This window comes from Heptranchias perlo, chromosome X (assembly GCF_035084215.1).
Source record: "Heptranchias perlo isolate sHepPer1 chromosome X, sHepPer1.hap1, whole genome shotgun sequence".
Taxonomy (NCBI): Eukaryota; Metazoa; Chordata; class Chondrichthyes; order Hexanchiformes; family Hexanchidae; genus Heptranchias; species Heptranchias perlo.
In genome coordinates, this window is record NC_090370.1 from 8,140,707 (window position 1) to 8,165,811 (window position 25,105).

Consider the following 25,105-nt stretch of genomic DNA (forward strand, 5'->3'; position numbering starts at 1 on the left):
TGGCAATTGGCCAGTTTATGTACCAGGCTCTTTGGATTTGGTGGATTTGATCTAATTTCTAGAGAAAGTACAAGCTGATGAGGTATATGCTATGTTACTATCAAGGACCAAGCAATTGATGTGTCATATTTCATTTAGCAGTTATGTTGCACTCATTATGCCACGCGTCCTGCATTATTAACATCTTGATACCATTATAGAGCCAGGCACCTCATTGCTGTCTATTCAATAAGTCAAGGAGCTCACAGCTACTTCCAATTATGCGAATTGTATTCATTGATTGCAAGATCTTCAATTATATTCAAAATAATAATGAAAAGCGAATAATCCATTTTGTGGCAATTATTAGATTCTTCATCAATAAAACTGTCTTCTGTGTGATATAAAGGTGCTGCCACACTTAACCCATGTCCTGCTGTCTGGCCTTTGCGGCTTCCATCTGTTTGTTGCTATTTAACATGGCCTCTCGTTCAACAGATACGTCAACAGATTATCAGTTTATGAATCCAATAAATTGCTTTGTTGCTCTTGGCAGAATTTAGCTGTGTTGCCTCAAAGATTAAAGTTCAACTCCCAATTCATCTGTAAGAATATGGACAATGTAGAGCTGATGGGGGCCTTGCAGATGCACTCAAAAGATCACAAAATTCTTGGGGATGAGGAAGGCCTTTTAGCTCATCTTAATACATCCAGAACAACCCCACGCACCCTTCATTGCTGCATCTAATAGTTTCTTAAATGAATTCAGGGTTTTTCACCACCACTGGACTTCAAGGGTTAAGTTACGAGGAGAGATTACACAAATTGGGGTTGTATTCTTTCGAGTTTCGAAGGTTAAGGGGTGATCTGATCGAAGTTTATAAGATATTAAGGGGAACGGATAGGGTGGATAGAGAGAAACTATTTCCGCTGGTTGGGGATTTTAGGAGTAGGGGGCACAGTCTAAAAATTAGAGCCAGACCTTTCAGGAGCGAGATTAGAAAACATTTCTACACACAAAGGGTGGTAGAAGTTTGGAACTCTCTTCCGCAAACGGCAATTGATACTAGCTCAATTGCTAAATTTAAATCTGAGATGGATAGCTTTTTGGCAACCAAAGGTATTAAGGTAACATAGGAACAGGAGTAGGCCATTCAGCCCCTCGTGCCTGCTCCGCCATTTAATAAGATCATGGCTGATCTGTGATCTAAGTATATGGAGTTAGATCACAGATCAGCCATGATCTTATCAAATGGCGGAGCAGGCACGAGGGGCTGAATGGCCTACTTCTGTTCCTATGTTCCTATGTTACCACTCTGCCTGGAGTCCATTCCAAGTGTTGCTCACTCTCTGCAGGAGGAACCACCTCCTCCTATCAGTCCTAAAGCTACCTTTTACAGTGTTCTACTCCCACAGTTTAATTTAAAGTACTATTCCAGATGAACCTCTCCCATATCATTTCCTATCTCTTGCACCTCTTGTAAGTTCTTTCCCATTTAATACCCTTGTCGTACTGGTTATGTTGGTATGGTGGCACAAGCCCCCCTGGTTGCTCCACCCAGCTGTTGGGACGGTGTTGTGGCAGAACATGTGGATACAGATGTGCAGAGCGCAAATCTATGCAGCCTCTCTAGTATCAATCTCTGTTCTTACTGCTAGCTATTGACTGGACAGCTGGCTCTTTTCAAAGATGAGACAATAGTTTTGAGGTACAGAATGAACAGAAACCTGATAGCCTAAGGCCCCGAAACCGTGCAGATTACGGAGGATAACCCACGTGTAACGTCACAACTACCAACTGCCGCCCCTCCCCCACTTTGGTAAACTCAAGTGAAGGTTTTCAAATTGCAATTGTTTGAATTTATTTTTATTTTATTTGGAGTTTTTCGAGAAACTGAATTCATTATTACGGAGAGTTCCCTGACTGCCATTTCGGCCCGTCTCTCATCTACCAGAGAATAAAAGACAGACTTGTATTTACATACCGCCTTTCACAACCTCAGGACATCTCAAAGGGCTTTACAGCCAATAAAATACTTTTGAAGTGTAGTCACTGTTGTAATGTAGGAATCGCAGCAACCAATTTGCGCACAGCAAGATCCCACAAACAACAACGAGATGATGAGCAGATAATCTGTTTTAGTGATTTTGGTTGAGGGATAAACATTGGCTCAGTCACCAGGGAGAACTCTCCTCCTCTTCTTCGTGGGATCTTTTACGTCCGGCTGAGAGGGCAGATGGGGCCTCGGTTTAATGTTTCATCTGAAAATGGCACCTCTGACAGTACAGCGCTCCCTCAGTACTGCACTGGAGTGTCAGCCTAGGTTATGTGCTCAAGTCTCTGGAGTCGGACTTGAACCTACAACCTTCTGACTCAGAGGCAAGAGTGCGACCAATTGAGCCACGGCTGATACGGCCAGAAGGACGCAGACACGTAGGCACAAATCGCGAATGGGAAGTACTTTTCTCCCGGTTTGTTAGCAGCAGCGCCCGGGCGACTAAACCTCCATCTCTGGAGACTCCCGGACAATCCGGCAGGGTTGGCAACCCTAACTCTGGGCCTTGGCAACACACCAGCAGACTTGTTTTATTGCCATTCAGGAACGTCTGAGGCCTTCAATTCCAGATTCAGTCTGCAATTGTCAGTCGGAACGAAGCTAATACAGAAAAAAAAAGCTCAGGGGTGAGAGAACCTGCATTGTGTACGATTTCAAACAAATAACTCACTGCATGAAGGATTGTTGCACAGTTAGCTTCACTGGTTTTCGAACTGCTCCCTACAGCTTGTGTGAAAGGGGACTTCAGGTTTCAGTCAATGAGCTGACGTCTTTAAACGCTGCCATTGTCTTTGGCGGGGAGGGGGGACAAAAACAATGACGAGCTAACGTTACTGGAAGGTTGATATATAGGGCCTGGCCAAAACAGCCCATTCACAGCACCAGGATGTTTGGGAACCGTGGGATAGGTTGCTGTGTTGCCTGCCTCTCTTCTGCAGTCTTGCCCGCGATTGGGTGGCCCTGGAGAGGTACCAGTCCGGTGAGCACTGCAAGACGTATAGTGTGTGATTGCTTTCAACACTAAGATCCTGATTTAGTCTTACTTTAAGCTTACTTTAAGTTTAATTGGGCCTGGTCTTAGATTATTTTATTCGTGATGCCCTCCTCAAAAGAGGGGGCACTTGTGGCACGGTTTTCAGTCAGTGCCACCCCTGTTGGTCCAATTAAAATAGGCACGTTTCAGAGGCTTTAGTCATTTGTTTCCATAGTAACTCATCATGTTCAGGTGCCTGACCTAGAGGTCTCTCACAAGTACCAAATATATCATGGAAGGTACATTTTGCAGATTCGATTTTTCAGTTGTCTGAAATTGCTTTTTAAAAAAAAGCCTTCCGGCCTCTTTTGAAGTACTCATCATGATCTCCCAGTCACAGCTCGAAGCACCACATTGGTGGATAGTGTTTACCAGTCCTGCAATTTTCAACAACAAATGAGGCTTAATTTTCTTGACTTCTTATCAGCACCTATCCTAAAAAAATTTAATTGTCCCTCTTTTCATATTCTCTTGCTTAGATTTTTATCACAATATCATTTTTTAAATTACTGGTGAGTGTTTCGCTTTTGCTGAAGCATCACACAATGTCCAAGGCACAGGTCACAGTTGGTGTGAGATTTTTTTTGTGGGGGGATAAATAGATTTACAAATTGCCACTGCTTCCAGCCTGCTCCAAGCACAGAAGAGTTGCGATGGGGTGAGAGTTGTGTTGTATTCGAAGAAGAGCAGGGGAGTGCTCCCCGGTGTCCTGGGCCAATATTTATCCCTCAACCAACTCTTAAAAACAGATTATCCAGTCATTACCACTGTTTGTGGGAGTTTGCTCTGCACAAATTGGCTGCTGCGTTTCCTACATTACAACAGTGACTACACTTCAGAAGTACTTCATTAGCTGGACGTCCTGAGGTCGTGAAAGGTGCTATAGAAATGCAAGTGCTTTTTTCTTTTTAGTGCTGAACAGGAACAGTGCATCCGAAGTGCTATCCTGGGCCTTTGATGGCTGTTACGATGCCTTTTGTCGGCCAAGCATTTCCTGACTACTGCAAGAACCAAGCCTGAACCGAACGCCTCAACACATTGACTTAATCCCTCGTACGTCTGTGTGCCTTAGTCGTGGCTATTGATTGTGAGGGTTCTGTGGTGTTAACATGTTTGATTTCAAGTTGCAGAGTCAGGAGTCGTGTAGTTGTAACTTGAGTTTAATGTTCCTGTGGGGAAGTGAGGAACAATATATAAGAAAAAGTTAATTAAGGAAAGGAAATAATTCTTGTCAGGATCAATAACCTTGGGGCTAGACCTGAGGTTGATTTTGATGTTGCAAATATAGTTGTAACCGAGGTAGTTTGAGCTCTGAATGAATTTAGTCATTTGGAATGTTTCTTTAAATAAGCAAAGAATCGTCCGAACACCAACCAGGGAATTTGCTTGGCTGATAGTTGAGTGCCAATAGGCAAAGAACCCAGCAACCAAACTGGGTAATCGGGAGTATCCAGAGATTGGGTGGACAGTGTGGACCTGAGTTTGAATCCAGCAAAGACATGATGAGATGAAAGTCTGCTCTCTCCATTGGCTGTAAGCATCATGTGTGAAATGAGGTCGACCAGTGTCAACTTAATTCCCAGTGAGAATAGTTCGACAGCACAAAACTATCCCTAATTTGATCCAAATTGGCAATCTCAGTGAGAGAGGCCGCAGGATAGCTGGGGTAGGAAATGGAAAAATTGGAGCAGATGGAGGTGTTCTTTTGAGGTTGGGGCTGAAGCATATTATCAGGGCAGAGTAGAGGGAGCTTTACTCTGCAGCTGCCAGTGCTGAACCTGATTTAGTAATACCTGATACTGAAACTAGGCGCTCAAAGTGGGAATATGTTCTGTTCTATAACATCCCTCTTATAAATGAGGACAGAAATTCACCAAAAGAAAAAAAGAGGGGAATCCAATACTGGAAAAGACCATTTGGTTTTGATGAGGCTGCGTAACGAATCAAATGTTGAGGGCGATGACTCTCTCTAGCACAACTTATGTTTGGCTGGATAAAGAAGGTCCAACAGGAAGCTAACTGGAGTGTTTCTGCTCAGTTAATTGCCCAGTACTCGAGAGTAAAGCTGGTTAAAGCTTTACCTGACTGGATATAGACTACAGAGAATTAACGCTGAAAGTTGAAGGCTTCATGTAATTGTAGAGTCATCTCTCATTTGCACGGCTGTAATTATATGAATGTGTAAACAATGATCAGTTATGAATATAGATTCATGTGTTTAAAGGTGAGGGAGGATTATCGGAATATTAATTTGTGTGGAGCCTGCTGTTTTCCTGAGCTGTGGCATTGCCTTTCAGCCTGATGGGATGATATGTCGAGTGGCCTTTTTCTTGGCTGGGACGGCATTGGTCATCCCAGCGCTGCATCCTCTTTCTGAGACAGACCGCTCTTTTGATGTGATGTGGTCTACTCAGCCAGCTCGAGCAGGAACTGGGAACATGAGAGGGGAGGGGGTATTTTAACTCCTCTCGGTACAGGCGGGAAGTTAAGATGGTGTGGGGGGGGGGAGGGGAGTTTGCGCCACGTTCCCAGCACGTTATCCCCCCCCCCCCCCGCCAATCTTAACTTATCTAAAATCAGGCGCAGAATGGCCGCCTGCCCTAGAGGAGTAGAGGTCTAATTTAAATGGCAATGTCGTATCCCGATGTCATCATCGGTACGCATTTTACATAAGAACATAAGAAATAGGAGCAGGAGTAGGCCATACGGCCCCTCGAGCCTGCTCCACCATTCAATCAGATCATGGCTGATCTTCTACCTCAACTCCACTTTCCCGTCCGATCCCCATATCCCTTGATTCCCTTAGAGATCAAAAATCTATCAATCTCAGCCTTGAATATACTCAACGACTGAGCATCCACAGCCCTCTGGGGTAGAGAATTCCAAAGATTCACAACCCTCTGAGAGAAGAAATTCCTCCTCATCTCAGTCCTAAATGGCCGACCCCTTATCGTGAGACTATGACCCCTAGTTCTAGACTCTCCAGCCAGGGGAAACAACCTCTCAGCATTTTAACAGATCACCGCCCACTTCGGCCCCTGATTTCTGCCCCAAGTTAAAATCAGGGCTGATATGTTTTATTTCTTTTACAATTGTATGCTCTTAACATTTTAAAAATGGTGGATTATTTCTGTGTTTCCAGAACACTTGATTTATAGAGTACAAGTTTCAGCAGTTACAAGGAATGGGTGCACTCCAATGAGCAACGGCCTATAAAAGTATTAATGAAATATGAATAGGCTGCAGAAGTATTCAAGTCTCAATGGACTGCACAGGACAACAAACACTCGAGTTATTGGTGAGCACACCATAGGGATACTGAAGCAAGGAATTCATTGTCAAGAAGGGCACGCTTCTACAGTTCAGCCAGTGTCCCGAAAATCGTCACCATCTGCTGCATACACCATCCTAAAAGGAGCCAGCATTTAGCAGGGCAATGAGGAAACCCATGGGGCTACAGACCAATTGGAAGAGGAGGAGGAGTGCAACATGGGGGGAGCTGGTGTACAGGCAGCGAGATTGGAGCTGAACAGTTTTAACTTATCAAGTACATCTCCCACCCTAACTTTGAATTTATATCTATCTCTATCTCTCTATCTCTCTCTCTCTATCTATCTCTCTCTCTCTATCTCTCTCCAGCTCTCTCTACATCTCTCTCTCTACCTTTATTTCTATTACTCTCTATCTCTCTATTGCTCTCTCTATCTCAATTTCTATCTCTTGATCGCTATCTCAATCTCTCTCTCTATCTCAATCTCTCTATCTCTCTATCTCTCTCTCCAGCTCTCTCTATCTCTCTCTCTCTACCTTTATTTCTATTGCTCTCTATCTCTCTATTGCTCGCTCTATCTCAATTTCTGTCTCTTGATCTCTATCTCGATCTCTCTCTCCGTCTCTCTCTATCTCGATCTCTCTAGCTCTCTATCTATCTCGATCTCTCTCTCCGTCTCTCTCTATCTCGATCTCTCTAGCTCTCTATCTATCTCGATCTCTCTCTCCGTCTCTCTCTATCTCGATCTCTCTAGCTCTCTATCTATCTCGATCTCTCTCTCCGTCTCTCTCTATCTCGATCTCTCTAGCTCTCTATCTATCTCGATCTCTCTCTCCGTCTCTCTCTATCTCGATCTCTCTAGCTCTCTATCTATCTCGATCTCTCTCTCCGTCTCTCTCTATCTCGATCTCTCTAGCTCTCTATCTATCTCTCTATCTTTCTGTCTGTCAGTTACCAGCCTTTATTACTCTTTATTTTCCCCTCTTGGGTACAGTTTCCTTCCAGTCCTTCACATATCGGTATGCGGGCCATTTTCTCTTCAAAATAGATGAATTTTGACCAGTATGAAATATTTGCAGCCCTATATCACCATTCTACACACACTGAACCTGCCCTGTAACTCAGTATATATTTAATTTTCATACAATCATTCAGAATCACTAATAGCTCTGAAAAAAAAAACAAAGTACGGTTCAGAAGCTAATTATTAATATGTCATTAAAAAACTCTATTTATTTTCTTCCTAATTGTGCAATTATACCACATGCATTGTTCCCCCAAAGGCTGCCTTTATTGGCAATGTAGATTTATCTCAAGTTATGTTAATGATTCAGACCTCAGATAATTGAAGAATAACTGCTATTACTTGGCTATTTTTAAATAGCTGAGTTTTAAATTTAATATAATTTTTCAATTCATGAGGCGTATTGAAATGCATGGAGGTGCGTTGAAATACATAATATGTGAAAGGCATAATAACGTTTCAGTCTTAAAGAAAAGATTTTCTTTGAATTGGCTTTGTGCATCTGTGCCTATTTTAGTCATTCAAGAGAATTTTCTCCACATGCATCCATTTTTTCTAAGGGTCTTATCTCCTCTTTTTAATTCCACAAAAAGCAGGACAAATCCAATCCGGCCAATTGCCGCCCCATCAGTCTACTCTCAATCATCAGCAAAGTGATGGAAGGTGTCGTCGACAGTGCTATCAAGCAGCACTTACTCACCAATAACCTGCTCACCGATGCTCAGTTTGGGTTCCGCCAGGACCACTCGGCTCCAGACCTCATGACAGCCTTGGTCCAAACATGGACAAAAGAGCTGACTGCCAGAGGTGAGGTGAGAGTGACTGTAAAATTGAAGTCAATGGGAATCAGAGGGAAAACTCTCCAGTGGCTGGAGTCATACCTAGCACAAAGGAAGATGGTAGTGGTTGTTGGAGGCCAATCATCTCAGCCCCAGGACATTTCTGCAGGAGTTCCTCAGGGCAGTGTCCTAGGCCCAACCATCTTCAGCTGCTTCATCAATGACCTTCCCTCCATCATAAGGTCAGAAATGGGGATGTTCGCTGATGATTGCACAGTGTTCGGTTCCATTCGCAACCCCTCAGATAATGAAGCAGTCCTTGTCCGCATGCAGCAAGACCTGGACAACATCCAGGCTTGGGCTGATAAGTGGCAAGTAACATTCGCACCAGACAAGTGCCAGGCAATGACCATCTCCAACAAGAGAGAATCTAACCACCTCCCCTTGACATTCAATGGCATTACCATCGCTGAATCCCCCACCATCAACATCCTGGGGGTCACCATTGACCAGAAACTTAATTGGACCAGCCACATAAATACTATGGCTACAAGAGCAGGTCAGAGGCTGGGTATTCTGCGGTGAGTGACTCACCTCCTGACTCCTCAAAGCCTTTCCACCATCTACAAGGCACAAGTCAGGAATGTGATGAAATACTCTCCACTTGCCTGGATGAGTGCAGCTCCAACAACACTCAAGAAGCTCGACACCATCCAGGACAAAGCAGCCCGCTTGATTGGCACCCCATCCACCACCCTAAACATTCACTCCCTTCACCACCGGCGCACAGTGGCTGCAGTGTGTACCATCCACAGGATGTACTGCAGCAACTCGCCAAGGCTTCTTCGACAGCACCTCCCAAACCCACGACCTCTACCACCTAGAAGGACAAGAGCAGCAGGCACATGGGAACACCACCACCTGCACGTTCCCCTCCAAGTCACACACCATCCCGACTTGGAAATATATCGCCGTTCCTTCATCATTGCTGGGTCAAAATCCAGGAACTCCCTACCTAACAGCACTGTGGGAGAACCATCACCACACGGACTGCAGCGGTTCAAGAAGGCGGCTCACCACCACCCTCTCAAGGGGAATTAGGGATGGGCAATAAATGCCGGCCTCACCAGCGACACTCATATCCCATGAACGAATAATAAAAAAAAATTCCACCCCATCCGCATTGAGATACACCCATTCCACCATGTTTAGTATTCTACACTCCATGTCTTACAAACAAGAAAAGGCCCACTAGTCCATCTAAGCCTGACACATCTTGTGGCAGCTCTCGTCTGCTGGGTGATTGGCACAGGAAGTGTTCCAAAAAGGTGCGAGTTTCTCAAACTTGCACGAAACGTACAAAACGCCCTCTTGTATCTGTAGAACATTCTGTAATTAGCAGCAAAGTTCCTCCATGACCCTCCATCTTCCTAAAGACATGGCAAACCCCACACATTTACGGGGTTCAAATTGGCCATTTTCCCTCGCCCACTTTTAAAATAATCATCGAGATTCCGTGGGAAAAAAATGAGTGACCCTGCAATCGGAATTGGTTGATTGTAGGAGCAAGAATTTCTTTGCGATCATGATTGCCAAAATGGCTATCAGCTGTACTCCGGCAAAACTGGGCCTCCTGGCGAGCAGTTTTACACGTCCCCACTGTACTTTAATTTGATCGGCGAGAAGAGGAGAGAAAAATAAAGACGAACATGGAAGAAGACTTCTGCAGACACACGTCCTTTTTGAGGCCGGATCTCATCTGAACTCAAAAATTAAAGATCAGACCTGGTTAGTGCTTGGATCAGAGATGAAAGTAGAGAGAGAAGCAAGAAAGAAGTAGGAGAAATGGTGTGAAAGGGAGGGATGGGAAGGAATGCCTGGTGGGATTACTATCTTGTTGGCTGAGCAAACAGTATTGATGGTAAGTCTGGAGATCTCCAATACCTTCACAGTCCCAGTTGAAAGGAAGTATATTAATCGGACACAAGCGCAGAGAACCTTAAGAAAATATAATCAGTTGGCCTTGGATTCAAGCTTCTATGACGTTATTGGTGCATTCTCATTTTGTTGTATGAGGAAATCCACATGGAAATCAAGAAAAAACAGGAAAATGCAAAGTGTAAACTGTCTGAAGATGATCTGGGAATAGTGAAGGGCGCATGTTACTTTCAGTTCCAATGGTCAAAGATGTAATGTATCGATGCCTTACTGAGTACAACTTGGAATAGTTTCACACGAACAGGGTGAAATTGCACTGTCCATTGTGTGTTACTGTGCACCTCTCCTTTATGATACCTAACCTGAGAGAGCCAACAGAAGGTAAAATTGGAAAATTGCCCCGCTATTTTGGCAAAGGTGTTAAACCATTTGTTCGCAACTTAAACTGAGGTCACCAGGATCGCTGATGATCTCACTGAGTTTCTGAAACTTGCATGAAATTGACAATTGGATCATCATGAGCAAAACACTCTCTTTCTCTATGGTTGGTTCTGTATTTCACTGCCCCCCCCCCCAATGCTCCTACAGTCAGGAAACTGGTACACCCCAAACATTGGGTTTATATACAAGGAATTTCATATGGATGCATTCGCATATTTGTATGCTAATTTTGCACCGTGTGATTTCACGCCATATGTCTCATGCTCTGCATAGATGTTAGTCTCTCTGTATGTTCTCATGCACAAGGTACATCAAGTTTTATTGTCTGAATCTTCAACCAGCAGTAAAATCACTGAGATGAGCAAAAATGACACGAGGGCATTTGCTATTTGTCAAACACGCCCTCGTTCTGAGTATAGAGTCCCGTCGTAGGTTAGTCGTTACAAAAGGTTGTAGAAGTTTGGAACTCTCTTCCGCAAACGGCAATTGATACTAGCTCAATTGCTAAATTTAAATCTGAGATAGATAGTTTTTTGGCAACCAAAGGTATTAAGGGATATGGGCCAAAGGCAGGTACATGGAGTTAGATCACAGATCAGCCATGATCTTATCAAATGGCGGAGCAGGCACGAGGGGCTGAATGGCCTACTCCTGTTCCTATGTTCCTATGATGCCATGAGAGAGATTATTTTATGTTGTTAACTCGTTCAATGTAAATTCTTTTGTACTTTTTACTTGTGAAGACTTTTCATAGCAGCTGTTTTAGGATTGTGTTGAGTACATAAAGTCAACTCCTTGTGAATGGGGCAATGCCTTCACACAATGAGAGGACCACCTTTCAGAGACATGTTAATGTGGATGAATTTTATAAAGTGCTGCAGTAGCTTCTAATGGTGTATTGATAAGTTTCTTTCTGAGAGAAGACCATTGGTTTGACTCCGATTAACTCACCCTCTCGATCGTTAGGAGATTATGTTATACATTCCACTAATGAACTCTAAGTTCTTTATAAATCCAATCGGGAATTCAGGAGAAACTTCTTTACCCAGAGAGTGGTTAAAATGTGGAACTCGCTACCACAAGGAATAGTTGAGGTGAATAGCATAGATGCATTCAAGGAGAAGCCAGATAAGTACATGAGGGAGAAAGGAATAGAAGGATATTTTGATCGGATTAAATGAAGAAGGGCGCGTGGAGCATAAACACCAACATGGACCAGTTGGGCCAAATGGCCTGTTTCTGTGCTGTACCTTCTAAGTAATGGATGGAAAATTAAGGGGGGCGGGCCTCTGGTCGAGCCCCCTGCGTGCACTGCTCCTCACTGGGAACACCTGGTTGGGGAAGTCAGTCTGATATTTTCTTCTGTTTGTAAATAAACTTAATGGACCCAATTCAAAATGGCAGGTGGAGACTATGCTGCTGGGCGTGACTTGTACGATATCAATCTGGTAGTAGGAACTAGAGAAAACTGTCCAATCCCAACATGCCTATAACACCATCCCTTTCACACGTCTCAAGTTCAGAAGTCATTTAACTGACAGAAATTTCCACAATCCAGCTGTGGAGTGCCCAAACTTTGCCTATAATGACTGCTCAAAAAGGTAGAGATTCCAGTTTCCCTTCAAAGCTTAGCTTTCCTGTAAAGGAAGGAAGTCCCAAGTCTAAAGTAAATCCCGCTCTCCCAATTGAAAGAGTTCCCCAGGCAGCACTCCACTTGTCAATCACAGGCCCAGTGATACACAGACCCTAGCTGTTTCATGACTTCAAATCTGCAGCAGTAACTGTCAAGTGTTTGAGTTTACTATTAAATGAGTAATGGCATGAGGATCCTTGAGCTAATACAGAAAAGGGAATCTCAGGAGATAGATTACAACAGGAAAGTGGTCAGAAATTACATAGAATTTACAGCACGGAAACAGGCCATTCGGCCCAACTGGTCTATGCTGGCGTTTATGCTCCACACGAGCCTCCTCCCTCCCTACTTCATCTCACCCTATCAAAATATCCTTCTATTCCTTTATCCCCCATGTGTTTATCCAGCTTCCCCTTAAATACATCTACACTTTTCGCCTCAACTACTCCTTGTGGTAGCAAGTTCCACATTCTAACCACTCTCTGGGTAAAGAAGTTTCTCCTGAATTCCTTATTGGATTTATTAGTGACTATCTTATATTTATGACCTCTAGTTTTGGAATCCTCACTGCGTCTACCCTATCGAACCCCTTCAAAATTTTAAAGACCATCCCTCAGCCTTCTCTTTTCTAGAGAAAAGAGCCCCAGCCTGTTCAGTCTTTCCTGATGGTTCCTAATTAATTTTTCACTTTCAAGTTGAAATGGACTGAACAATACCTTGCGCTGTTTATGAAACTGTAAGAGTTGAAATGTCCGCGTTTACTGTACTCCCCTGTATAATGAATGTATTAGTGCTGTCTGCTCAATGACTTCATCCTCAGGACTGAAAGAACAAGTTTGAGGGCATGCAATACTTTACAGCTGTGGTGAACCTGTTGATTTGATACTTGCTAAACACTGTTTTCCCCAGTAATGTGTGCAGAAGGAAAATAATAAGATGTGATATATTTCAGAATGTTTCTAATATAGGAAAAAATTCCTCCTGTGTTAAAATAGCAGGTAAAATCAAAGTCTGAAAATGCAATGCTATCTTACAAGCGATCCTAATCAATCTATAATAAATAATTCAGGTCACCACATTTTTAAAAGGGTGTCGACATGTCCTTTGCATTGATTTATCTTAATTAACTGTTGTTTATAACAATAACCACCTGCATTTATATAGCGCCTTTAACATAGTAAAACGTCCCAAGGCGCTTCACAGGAGCGTTATCAGACAAAAATTGACACCGAGCCACATAAGGAGATATTAGGACAGGTGACCAAAAGCTTGGTCAAAGAGGTAGGTTTTAAGGAGTGTCTTAAAGGAGGAAAGAGAGGCGGAGAGGTTTAGGGAGGGAATTCCAGAGCTTAGGGCCTAGGCAGCTGAAGGCACGGCCGCCAATGATGTGGCAAGGGAAGAGGGGGATGCACAGAAGGCCAGAGTTGGAGGAACGCAGAGATCTCGGAGGGTTGTGGGGCTGGAGGAGATCACAGAGATAGGGAGGGGCGAGGCCATGGAAGGATTTGAACATGCGGATGCAAATCTTAAAATGGTGGCATATATGATGCAATAATCAACAAGAGAAACCTGTTTAAAATGTGTTTTGGTATTAATTCAAGAGAATAAGTATCTCAAAATATAATTTCAATAAAGAATATAATTTAATTTAGCTGCAAAGTGCATAATGGATATATTTGATAGTCTGGTTCTTTTTATATTGAGAAAAGGAAACATGCAAGGGCAAATCATGCCACGTCAGACAGGGAGGTCAGAATTTCCTGCCCATTAATTTTAATTAATAGAAGATCCTGCAGGCCCAGTGATCTCCCTGCCTGACTTCCTGGCTGTGAGCAAAGCCTCACACTGGAATGTGAATATATCCCTTCCCTTCGTATGCTGAAGTGATTGAACGATGCTTTCAATCCTGATAGCTAGTCCCTTACTCTGGGAGAATTTCATTTCAATTCGAGCTTCATGCAAAGTCATGATAACTCCTCCAGTCTCTGTTACAAACAATGAATGGAAGGAGATGGACTGAACCACACAGCATACTGGCCCTGTACCAATGGAGAGTCATCTATGTGTGAGCTCCCGTTATCTCGACCAGGGACCATTAAAGAAAGAAAGAACTCAGGATGTTCCAATGAAGTGCTTTTTGAGGGGTAGCCACTGTTGTAATGTGGGGAAATTTGGATTAATCTCTGTTATGCCTTGTCGGACACTAACCACAGAACACGGAAATTGCGATACCAGTTGCTTTAAGGACCTGAAACCAGCTGTGTCTCTAAAGGCAGTTGCTGTGTTCCATACAGTGAATTTCATACCATTATTTATTGATCATCTATCTGTCATGCACATTAGTTATTAATATTTCATTAAAGCATTTAATTTAAGTGCGAAGTACACAGTTATTAAAGTCTTGCCCTACTTCTAACAGGGCTGTATGTGGGTTAATAACTCAGTTTTAATTTCTGCTATTTTTACCTCTCCTCATGCAATTCTGCAAGAGTTACCCATGACTGGGCTTTTTAACAAGACCCTAATAAGCACATTTTTTCAAGCATATTTAAGTGGCGGAGTAAGGCTTTGGAGTGGTACTAAAAATGAAAAGTCCATTACCCCTTTCTACTGGAAAATTCTTATTTGCATCTACAGAGGAAATTATGGCCCATAATGTGTGAGACTTGTGTCAAATTATGAAGATCTTGTGTTGCAGACCTGCCCTTATTAGGAGCTAGATTTAATCTGAGACTGCACTGTACTTATTTCAGATGGGAGATTTACAACCCAACAGCAGAGATACGGGAGACTTGCAACCTAACAGTGTGGCTGCATTCGAGCCCAGAGCTGAGCACCGAACAAGCCTAGTAGGAACATAGGCTATCAGAACAGCAGTAGGCCATTCAGCCCCTCGAGCCTGTTCAATTAGATCATGGTTGATCTGTGTCTTAACTCCATCTACTTGCCTTGGTTCCGTAACCCTTAATACCCTTGCCTAACAAAAACCTATCAACCTCAGTTTTGAAATTTTCAATTGATCCCCAGCCTCAAGTTTTTTGGGGGAGAGAGTTCCAGATTTCCACTCCCCTTTGTGTGAAGAAGTGCTTCCTGACATCACCTCTGAACGGCCTAGCTCTAATTTTAAGGCTATGCCCCCTTGTTCTGGACTCCCCCACCAAAGGAAATAGTTTCTCTCTATCTAGTATTCTAAATCATTGCACCACCCCTGGCCCTCATACAATTTGAGAACATTTCCGGGCATTGATAACACTCAGAATCAATAAATGCGGCTTTGCCAGTGTTGCCCACGTCCCGAGAACGAATACAAAATCAAAACCTCTCTGGTAGATATGCATCTTTACTGGGAGTTGAGCATCACCTGGGTGGAGTGGGTGGGAGAGAAACACACACCCCTTAAAGAACATGCCTGATTTTCAACGGAAGAAAAATGGGTGCAAGCCTCCCCGCCAAATGTTCTCCGCCTTAAAAATCAACCCCCCTGTGCGTCCAAATCCCCAGCAGCCACTTTCTCTATGGGACAAGCACGGGCGGTAACTGTATTTGTTCTGAAGCCAATAGTCAAACCCACTCTGATCAATTGTACGATTTCAACGGAGGCACGGGGATCTCAGTGAGACAGCCCCCAAAAAATTGCCTTTCCAATCAGACGTTCAAAATCACAAGTCATGGGGCTGTGTCATTTTTTAAAAAGTTGGGACTGGTCTATAAAATTCGGGCCTCTCCCTTTAAATAGTTCTGTAAACCTCTTTCAACTCTCACTCAATTCGGGCGAACAGACTTCAAGACATGGGCCAGAATTTGGGCTGAGCGTCAGGGCAACGTTCGCTGCAGCTCCTGCAAATTAAATTTACGAATGTACTTATAGAAAATAGGAGCAAGAGTAGGCCATTCGGCCCTTCGGGCCTGCTCTGCCATTCAAAAAGATCATGGCTGATCGTCTAACTCAGTACCCTGTTCCTGCTTTTTCCCCATATCCCTTGATCCCTTTAGCATTAAGAAATATATCTATCTCCTTCTTGAATACATCTAATGACTTGGCCTCCACTGCCTCCTGTGGTAGAGAATTCCACAGGTTCACCACCCTCTTATTGCGGGATCTGTGGTGTCGACTTGCTTGATTTTGAACTTTTAAAGAATTGTGCGCTACCAACCCAGCCTCTGAACAGGATAAATTGATACGCATGGGAGAACAGAAGATACACTCACAAAATCTGTCAGAAAGAGGAGTCACGCCCGCAAGCAGACAAACAGACTTCATTCATTTTAAGTTAGTCATAGAATCATAGAAATGTATTTCATAGTATTCTGGAAGTCATTGTAAATAAAAAAAAATACTTTTTTATATAAAAAGCCAAAGAAATAATTGAATTAAATTAAAGAGACTGAAAGGAAAAGTAAAAAAAAACTTCTTTAATTTTTAAAATTTTTCTTTTTAATGACCAAAAACTATGAGACTCCACATTTTTAAAAGTTAATTTTTAGTTGTTTTGCAGTCAATAAGACTAATCACGCTGCTAAAACTAAGTTTAGACCTGGTATTTTTAAGCGCGTCTTTTGGTGGGGTAATTAGTTACTTTCCAGCTGGGCAGACGAGCAAGATTGTGATCTTTTTAATGATTTCTCTGATTGCAACGTGCGATGGCCCTTTAATTCGTAGCTGTCAAATCGCAGGCGAACCAATAGGAGCAAGTTCACGATTTCCGCGTTTTACTGCGCATGTGCGAACGCGGGAACTTGCTCCTTCGATTCGCCATTTAAAAACGTTGAGCTCCTCCGTCATTTCGGGAGCGATTTCAGGCACGTGGAGTACCAGAAAAACGTACTGCGCTGCTGGTCAGTTGGCTCTTTCTTAAAGTGATCAACATTTCTTTTAACTCGGTTTATAACGGTGAAATAAAAACAGAAAATGCTGGCAATACTCAGCAAGTCAGGCAGCATCTGTGGAGAAAGAAACAGAGGTAACGTTTCAAATCGAAGACCTATCGTCAGAGTATTTCCAGCATTTTCTGTTTTTATTTCAGATTTCCAGCATCCGCAGTATTTTGCTTCTGAAAACAGTGAAACTTCTTTTCAGTAGCAGCTAAAATCTTAAAGATGTCAAACTGCACAGAAATGCATCATTTCCGAGGTCACAAAGGTAACTGAAGTACTGTTCTTATCCAACGATTCTGCCTTGAAATTGGGCTCTTCCACTATTAGCACATGAATGCTAATGCAATCTTACAGAATTCCTTTCTCTGCTATTTGAAATGAACGGGTTTATTAGTTGACGTAAATGCGTTAATATTCAAAGAACCTAATTTCAAGGTAGCATACTTTAATCTGGAATTGGAATAGGAAGCAGGGGCTGGTTGCACATTATGGGACTGTGCCATGTAGCAGCTACACGCATGGTTCACCACTGCCAGGTTGCCCCTTCCTGAATTATCAAATGCAGAAAGTTTATTCAAATAAAACCATTTTCATTTTACTGAGTGTTTTAGACTTGAAATAAATGGAAGTGCAGAACCTGGTTCTCATTTGGATTATAATGCTCCATTCTAATCATGGATTTTATTGCGTACAGCTTATTCACCAATGATCCTGTAACCTGGACAGAATGTGAAGAGGTTGCTGACTATCTCATTTCAAATTAATGGCATTTATGTTGAAGAAATTTCCGTTAGTGAAGGTGATACTGTTTCTTTCAGTTCTGAAGTAATTGAAATACACAGTAAAGATCTTGGAATACAGTTCCATGCTCTGCAGAAGTCCCAGTCTCTCAGTATGTTTACATAAATGTTATTGGATCTTCAGTAAACAGTAAAACCAATGAACTGAGCAACAGTGATATGACTGCAATTTCAGTTTATCAATCTCTATCTTTGTACACATTCCTATCATAGATTATTCTTTAAAAGTGATGCTGGTAGAGAGTTGATTTTAGCCATTGACCTGTTGAATATGAAATAGCCTGTTCTTCTTACTTGTGAGAGTTTTCATAGAATTGCCTTGGAACCAGCTTTAATTCATTGGTCTTGCATGGTTTGTGTTAGATGCACAGACTTGTGCCAGTTTCAGTGTCCTTGCCAGTGGGAAAATGCTTTAAAACAGTGAAAAGGCCAATGACGCCAACACTGTTGCTTTGATTGAATTCTATGGAGAACTACAGAAGCTTCTTGTGGCACTTTGAACCAAGGAATTGAACTTCTTCTGTGGGTTGACAACCCTATTGAAATAAAGCAGACAAGAATTTAATGCAAACAGGTTAACCAGCGAACCAGCGAATGAAACCCCTGAATTTATTTGTCTTCCATTGAGTTAACTCTAGATTTCTAGATCTCTATCTCCGAAGGATAGCTGGGGTAAGTGCTGAGTGCAAGCAAAGTGTTTTCTCCATGGAGAGGCAGGGAGCGTAAGTGGAGGCCATGTCAACCCAGCAAATTTCCATGCACCTCCTGCTCCTCAATTGTAGAGTGGAATTAAATGTTGGTGTTCAGAGAGATTAGGGTGTTCTCATACAAGAAACACAAAAAGTTAGTATGCAGGTACAGCAGGCAATTAGGAAAGCAAATTGCATGTTGGCCTTTATTGGAGTATAAGAGTAAGGAAGTCTTACTACAGTTGTACAGGGCTTTAGTGAGACCTCACCTGGAGTACTGTGTACAGTTTTGGTCTCCTTATCTAAGGAAGGATATACTTCCCTTGGAGGCGGTACAACGAAGGTTCACTAGATTAATTCCTGGGATGAGAGGGTTGTCCTGTGAGGAGAAGTTGAGTAGAATGGGCTTATACTCTCTGGAGTTTAGAAGAAAAGGTGATCTCATTGAAACATATAAGATTCTGAGGGGGCTTGATAGGGTAGATGCTGAGAGATTGTTTCCCCTGGCTAGAGAGTCTAGAACTAGGGGGCATAGTCGCAGGATAAGGGGTCAGCCATTCAAGACTGAGATGAGGAGGAATTTCTTCACTCAGAGGGTTGTAAATCTTTGGAATTCTCTACCCCAGAGGGCTGTGGATGCTCAGCCGTTGAATATATTCAAGGCTGAGATGGATAGATTTTTGGACTCTAGGGGAATCAAGGGGTATGGGGATCGGGCAGGAAAGTGGAGTTGAGGTCGAAGATCAGCCATGATCTTATTGAATGGCGGAGCAGGCTCGAGGGGCCGTATGGCCTACTCCTGCTCCTATTTCTTATGTTCTTATGTTTTTATCGGCAGAGGCATGGTGAACCCCCGATGATCATCCTGTCGACAAGTGCATGCCATGGGAAACGCTGGATATCCATCCTGTGGAAAATGCATGCCACAGGGGGATGTCCATTCCATTGGCAAGATGGATATGGGCGTACCATACATATCCATCCCATTAGCAAGTGCATGCCATGGGGGCGGGGGCTTGTCCATCCTCCTGGCAAGAGCGTGCCATGAGCATACCCTGGCTGCCCATCCTGTTGGCTGTGTTGTAAAATCCACCCTGCAGTGCTAAACAGAACGGATTTCAGAGAATAGGGAGCCACGTCACATGGCAGAACAGTGGCAATATAAATCAGGTAATAAAAGCTTTGTTAAAAAGCGAAATAATACCTAGGTATTCCAAACAGGGCTGGGGGGGGAAGGCCCCAGTTTTAACAGCTCTTGAGAAATCTGCTTGTGGAATGGAGGTCTCCCATAATCTGAAACTAATTGGTCATTTTTAGAGCTGTCATGTGCATTATTACCAACTGTGCCTGTGGTACTCTGCCATTAGATGCTGTCCAAAAACTGCAGGAATTAATTGCGTGGTTGCCAATTTGGAAAGGATTTTGTTAGTGGGAGAGCTTTGTCCTTGCTGTTCTGAAACATTTCTTCTGCTTGGTGCAAGGCATTGTTGTCATCAAAAAATACACTTTAGACGTCGCAGGAAAATGCCTCAAATCTTTTTTAGTCTTACTGCAAAGAAAGGAGGGGTTAATTTTTTTCACTGTTGGCGCTTATAAGACATCCCTAACATGACAGGCACTAGATTATTGTGTTGGAAATAAAAGCCGAGAAAGCTGGACATGCACGGTAAAGCCCGCCAGCTCCTGAAAAAAAGGTAGGCCTCATTTTGGGTAGAGGCCCGTGCTAAGTGTGCATTAAGGTGCAGTCATTTTGTGTGTTGGTGTTAAAGGAGCAGGCACTAAATTTTGCCCGTACTCCTAAAACAGTAATACATGTTAATGTGGAAGGCCTGGCATTAACTGTGCTGTTGCTTGTTAGCCTTGTTAAGGGCTCTTTTGTCTCTACATGTTTTTAGGCTTGACTTGTCGATGGGCATTATTGATGCTTGTCCAGAGCTGAAGGGGTGGGAAGGTGTGCAGACTGAACTGAAACAGATTAAACGAGCATGTGGGATAATAGGAAGCTGAGACATGAAGCATAAAGCAGCGTGGAGAGTGGAGAAATATCACACAGTGCTGATGGGAAAGGACTTCACGGCCATCAAGCATATGCCATTGATGTCAAGGCCATCAGCTATGTTACTGTGCTTGAGAAAGCAGAGCTGAAGAGTACCAAATTCTGTTAAAATGTGAACTTTACATGATGACTGATTACATACTCAGGATCAGCAGTTTACTAAGACGATGTTTATGACACCTGCTGACATCCAACCTGCTCTTAGCATTGAATGGATCTCTTCCACACAATGCATGCTTTCAAACCAGGATGCCAAAATGGATGCCTGAGCACAGATGTATTTCTAGGTTATGATGTTGCCAAAGGACCCTTTCTGAACTGATCACAAGAGTTAGCTGCTGCTAATACTGCCAGTTCAGGCCTACTTGTGAGCGTTGTCACGTTGCCAATGCTTATAGCGCAAAGGGATACCTTTACACATATCACGAATATGCAGCTGAGCTTATAAGACGTCCCGAACATGACAGGCATTGGATCATTGCGTTGAAAATAAAGGCAGAAAATGCTGGAAATACGCGGTAAAGCCCACCACCTTCTAAAAAAAAGGTAGGCCTCATTTTGGGTCGAGACTCTTCATCCAGACCAGTGAACAAATGTTAACCTGTGTTTTCTCTTTTCAGATGCTGACTGACCTGCTGTTTATTTCCAGCATTTTCTGCTTTTATTTTAGATTTCCAATGGGTTTTCTTTTTCCTTTTGAACACTTCATTTCATTTTCTACTTACAACAGGGTTAACTGTTTCACTCTTACCGCATGCCTCCTGTTGAGGGCCATTCGGCCCAACCAGTCCGTGTTGGTGTTTATCCTCCACTCGATCAGTAGTCCTAATCCCATGTGCCTGCCCTGTTCCTATATCTCTTTATTCCCCTTTCCTTCAACCACCTCTCCAACCTATTCTTAAATGTTGAACTGGTCTCTGCTTCAATCACTAACTCAGGTAATGCATTCCACAGCCTCACAACCCTCCGTGAAAAAGTTTCTCTTGATCTCTGTCCTAAATTTCTTACATTTAACCTTGCAGCCTCATCCTAGACCCCTCAGTCGCTGGAAACTGTCTGTATTTATCGACTCTGTCCCATCCCTTCGTGTCGTTAAACACCTCTAACTCCTTAACCTCCTCTGCTCCAACTGAAGCCCTGTTACTCACCTGTTCCATGCACAAGGTCACACACAGATAGGTTCAGATGAAGACGGGCCTTTTGGCCGATCTGATCTCATTCAGAATACCAGTCTGACCAGGGTCGGCATATTTACTTCCTAACTCTATGAAAAGGACAGCAAAAAGCATGCACAATTACTTCATCAATAAAGTATATGCGGAATGGTTGCCATGACGGCCATGAGCTAACGCAGAGCCTTCCGGGTCCATTGTATTTCCCACACTTTTACCTCAACCAGTCAGCACTGGAGACCTGTGCATTGGATAAGAGAATTGGCCGACTTTAACAGGTTTGAGCTCATTAAAGTGGAAGGGTTGGCAGCTGAATCAGTGACTCTGGGACAGAGTAGATAGATATGGGTGAACGTCATTGTTTGCCAATTGTAATACACCTGACCTCCAAGAAAGCACATCGGGTAAGCTTGTGTATTCCGAAGAGCGGGCGCTGTATAAAAAATAATCACCCTTTTTTAGTGCACAGCCAGTGAATTAAGAGCAAACGAAATCCCATAGTGAACAGTGCTGGCACAAGTCTTTTTTTGTAGTATATTTCAGCATCAGTGTGGTGTGCTGCCACGTTAGATAATAAGAAATGAAATGAGCAGTACAGCTGGCCTTAGTGAGGACATGATTTCAGAACTGTGAAGAGAAGATGAGACTGACAAGGCCAGTGAATTAATGCTTGATAATGTAGTTCTGCCATCAGGCTGTGCAATTAGAAAAAAAAATGGGGAATGTACTTCCCCCGGGGGATGTTATTCAAGAACTTGAAACATTTATTTTCAGAGTTCTACTTCATTTAATCGAACTACAAAGTTAGACAGCACCAGGACTCCTGCCCCCCTCCTCAACGATAGCCTTACCTCATATAGAGAGCAGGATGAAGCAGTTAATATGAAGGAAATTGAGGTAGCTGTTAATCGATCGCCTTTGGGTGAAGTACCAGGTTTAGTGGTTTTCAGAGAGTTTTACAAATTTAATAATCCCAGCAGTGCTGCTGCTCAAAAAGGACTCAGTGGGAGGTCTGATGCCTGAATTTCCATTTGACACTACTTTATTGCTCGTGCTGATTTCTTTTTGATTCTTTCTTTCCTTTCTTCTTTGCCCCTCTTTTTCTTTTCTCGTTCCCTCCTCCTCGTTTGCATTTTCGCCCTTCCTTCCCCTCTCTTCTCTTCTCCCCTTTCTCTTCCTTCATTCTTTCTTTTGCTCCCTCCTAGTTCTCCCTCCTCTCACTCTCCTCATTTGCTCTCTTCCTTTACCGACCTCTTTCCCCTTTCTTTTCCTTCCTCTCCTCTCCCTCTCTATCTCGCTCCCATCCTTCCTCTCTCCCTCCCTCTGTCTTTCCTAGCCCTCTCTCTTTCTCTTCCTTCCTCTCCCCATCATTCCTTCTCTTCCTTTCTCTCTCTCTTCCCCTTCTCTCTCGTCTCCTTTCCTCCCCCTCTCTCTCATCACTCCCTCTCTTCGTTCTCCCACTCGCACTTCCTTTCCTCCCCTCTCTCCCTCTATCTTGCATCCTCGCCCTCCCTCCTTTCCTCTTCCCTCTCCTTTCCTCTCCTCTCTCTCCTCCTTCACCCCACTCTCCCTCCCTTCCATCCTCCTCCATCTCCTTTCCTTTCTCATCCTACAAAATCTATTGGAAGTGATGTTAGCACCCAGACAGATGGATGTAGGTTGAAGTGTTTGAATACAGATCCCACAGCCATTAGTTCGTGAGTAGTGACTTGGATTCCTGGATACCCGTCTTTCAAAGTCACTCCACTTCGTACTTAGATGTTTGGATGACTTACCATGTGATAGTGAAGTGCTCTTTTGATACTGGGACTGTCAAACTGACATTCCCTCTTGACAATGTCTTGGGTTGCACATCAATGATAATTTTGATGAAAATACAGCGGAGAGATAATCCCTCAGCAAATAACCTGTGAGGAAAGAAAATGAGGGAGAAAGAAATAATGAACAGAACTGTACAACCTTGTGGACTTTTTCAAAGGGCTGATAGTCATCAGACAATTCTGGTCTATTTTTCAGTATTGTACAGTACACTGAGCACAGTCAATAGTTTGACAGCAAGCTCTGTCTCTTAATGATGAAAATATCTTTGGTGCAGCCACTGAGTTTTTTGTTGAAGCAAATACCATTTCTCGTGGAGATGAAATCCCGTCTTCGCACTGAGGACACCATCCAACGTGTTGTGTGGCACTACCACCGTGCTAAATGGGATAGATTCAGAACAGATCTAGCAGCTCAAAACTGGGCATCCATGAGGCGCTGTGGGCCATCAGCAGCAGAATTGTATTCCAGCACAATCTGTAACCTCATGGCCCGGCATATTCCTCACTCTACCATTACCAACAAGCCAGGGGATCAACCCTGGTTCAATGAGGAGTGTAGAAGAGCATGCCAGGAGCAGCAACAGGTGTACCTAAAAATGAGGTGCCAACCTGGTGAAGCTACAACTCAGGACTACATGCATGCTAAACAGCGGAAGCAACATGCTATAGACAGAGCTAAGCGATTCCACAACCAACGGATCAGATCAAAGCTCTGCAGTCCTGCCACATCCAGTCGTGAATGGTGGTGGACAATTAAACAACTAACGGGAGGAGGAGGCTCTGCAAACATCCCCATTCTCAATGATGGCGGAGTCCAGCACGTGAGTGCAAAAGACAAGGCTGAAGCATTTGCAACCATCTTCAGCCAGAAGTGCCGAGTGGATAATCCATCTCAGCCTCCTCCCGATATCCCCACCATCACGGAAGCCAGTCTTCGGCCAATTCGATTCACTCCACGTGATATCAAGAAACGGCTGAGTGCACTGGATACAGCAATGGCTAAGGGCCCCGACAACATCCCAGCTGTAGTGCTGAAGACTTGTGCTCCAGAACTAGCTGCGCCTCTAGCCAAGCTGTTCCAGTACAGCTACAACACTGGCATCCACCCGACAATGTGGAAAATTGCCCAGGTATGTCCTGTCCACAAAAAGCAGGACAAATCCAATCCGGCCAATTACCGCCCCATCAGTCTACTCTCAATCATCAGCAAAGTGATGGAAGGTGTCGTCGACAGTGCTATCAAGCAGCACTTACTCACCAATAACCTGCTCACCGATGCTCAGTTTGGGTTCCGCCAGGACCACTCGGCTCCAGACCTCATTACAGCCTTGGTCCAAACATGGACAAAAGAGCTGAATTCCAGAGGTGAGGTGAGAGTGACTGCCCTTGACATCAAGGCAGCATTTGACTGAGTGTGGCACCAAGGAGTCCGAGTAAAATTGAAGTCAATGGGAATCAGGGGGAAAACTCTCCAGTGGCTGGAGTCATACCTAGCACAAAGGAAGATGGTAGTGGTTGTTGGAGGCCAATCATCTCAG

At 43.5% G+C, this 25,105-nt stretch overlaps 1 protein-coding gene across 1 annotated transcript in view; it reads left to right on the plus strand.

Moving 5' to 3' along the window:
• asic1b (acid-sensing (proton-gated) ion channel 1b) overlaps positions 1-25,105 on the plus strand; it is a 626,564-nt gene that overhangs the window by 228,362 nt on the left and 373,097 nt on the right. The window lies entirely within an intron of this gene.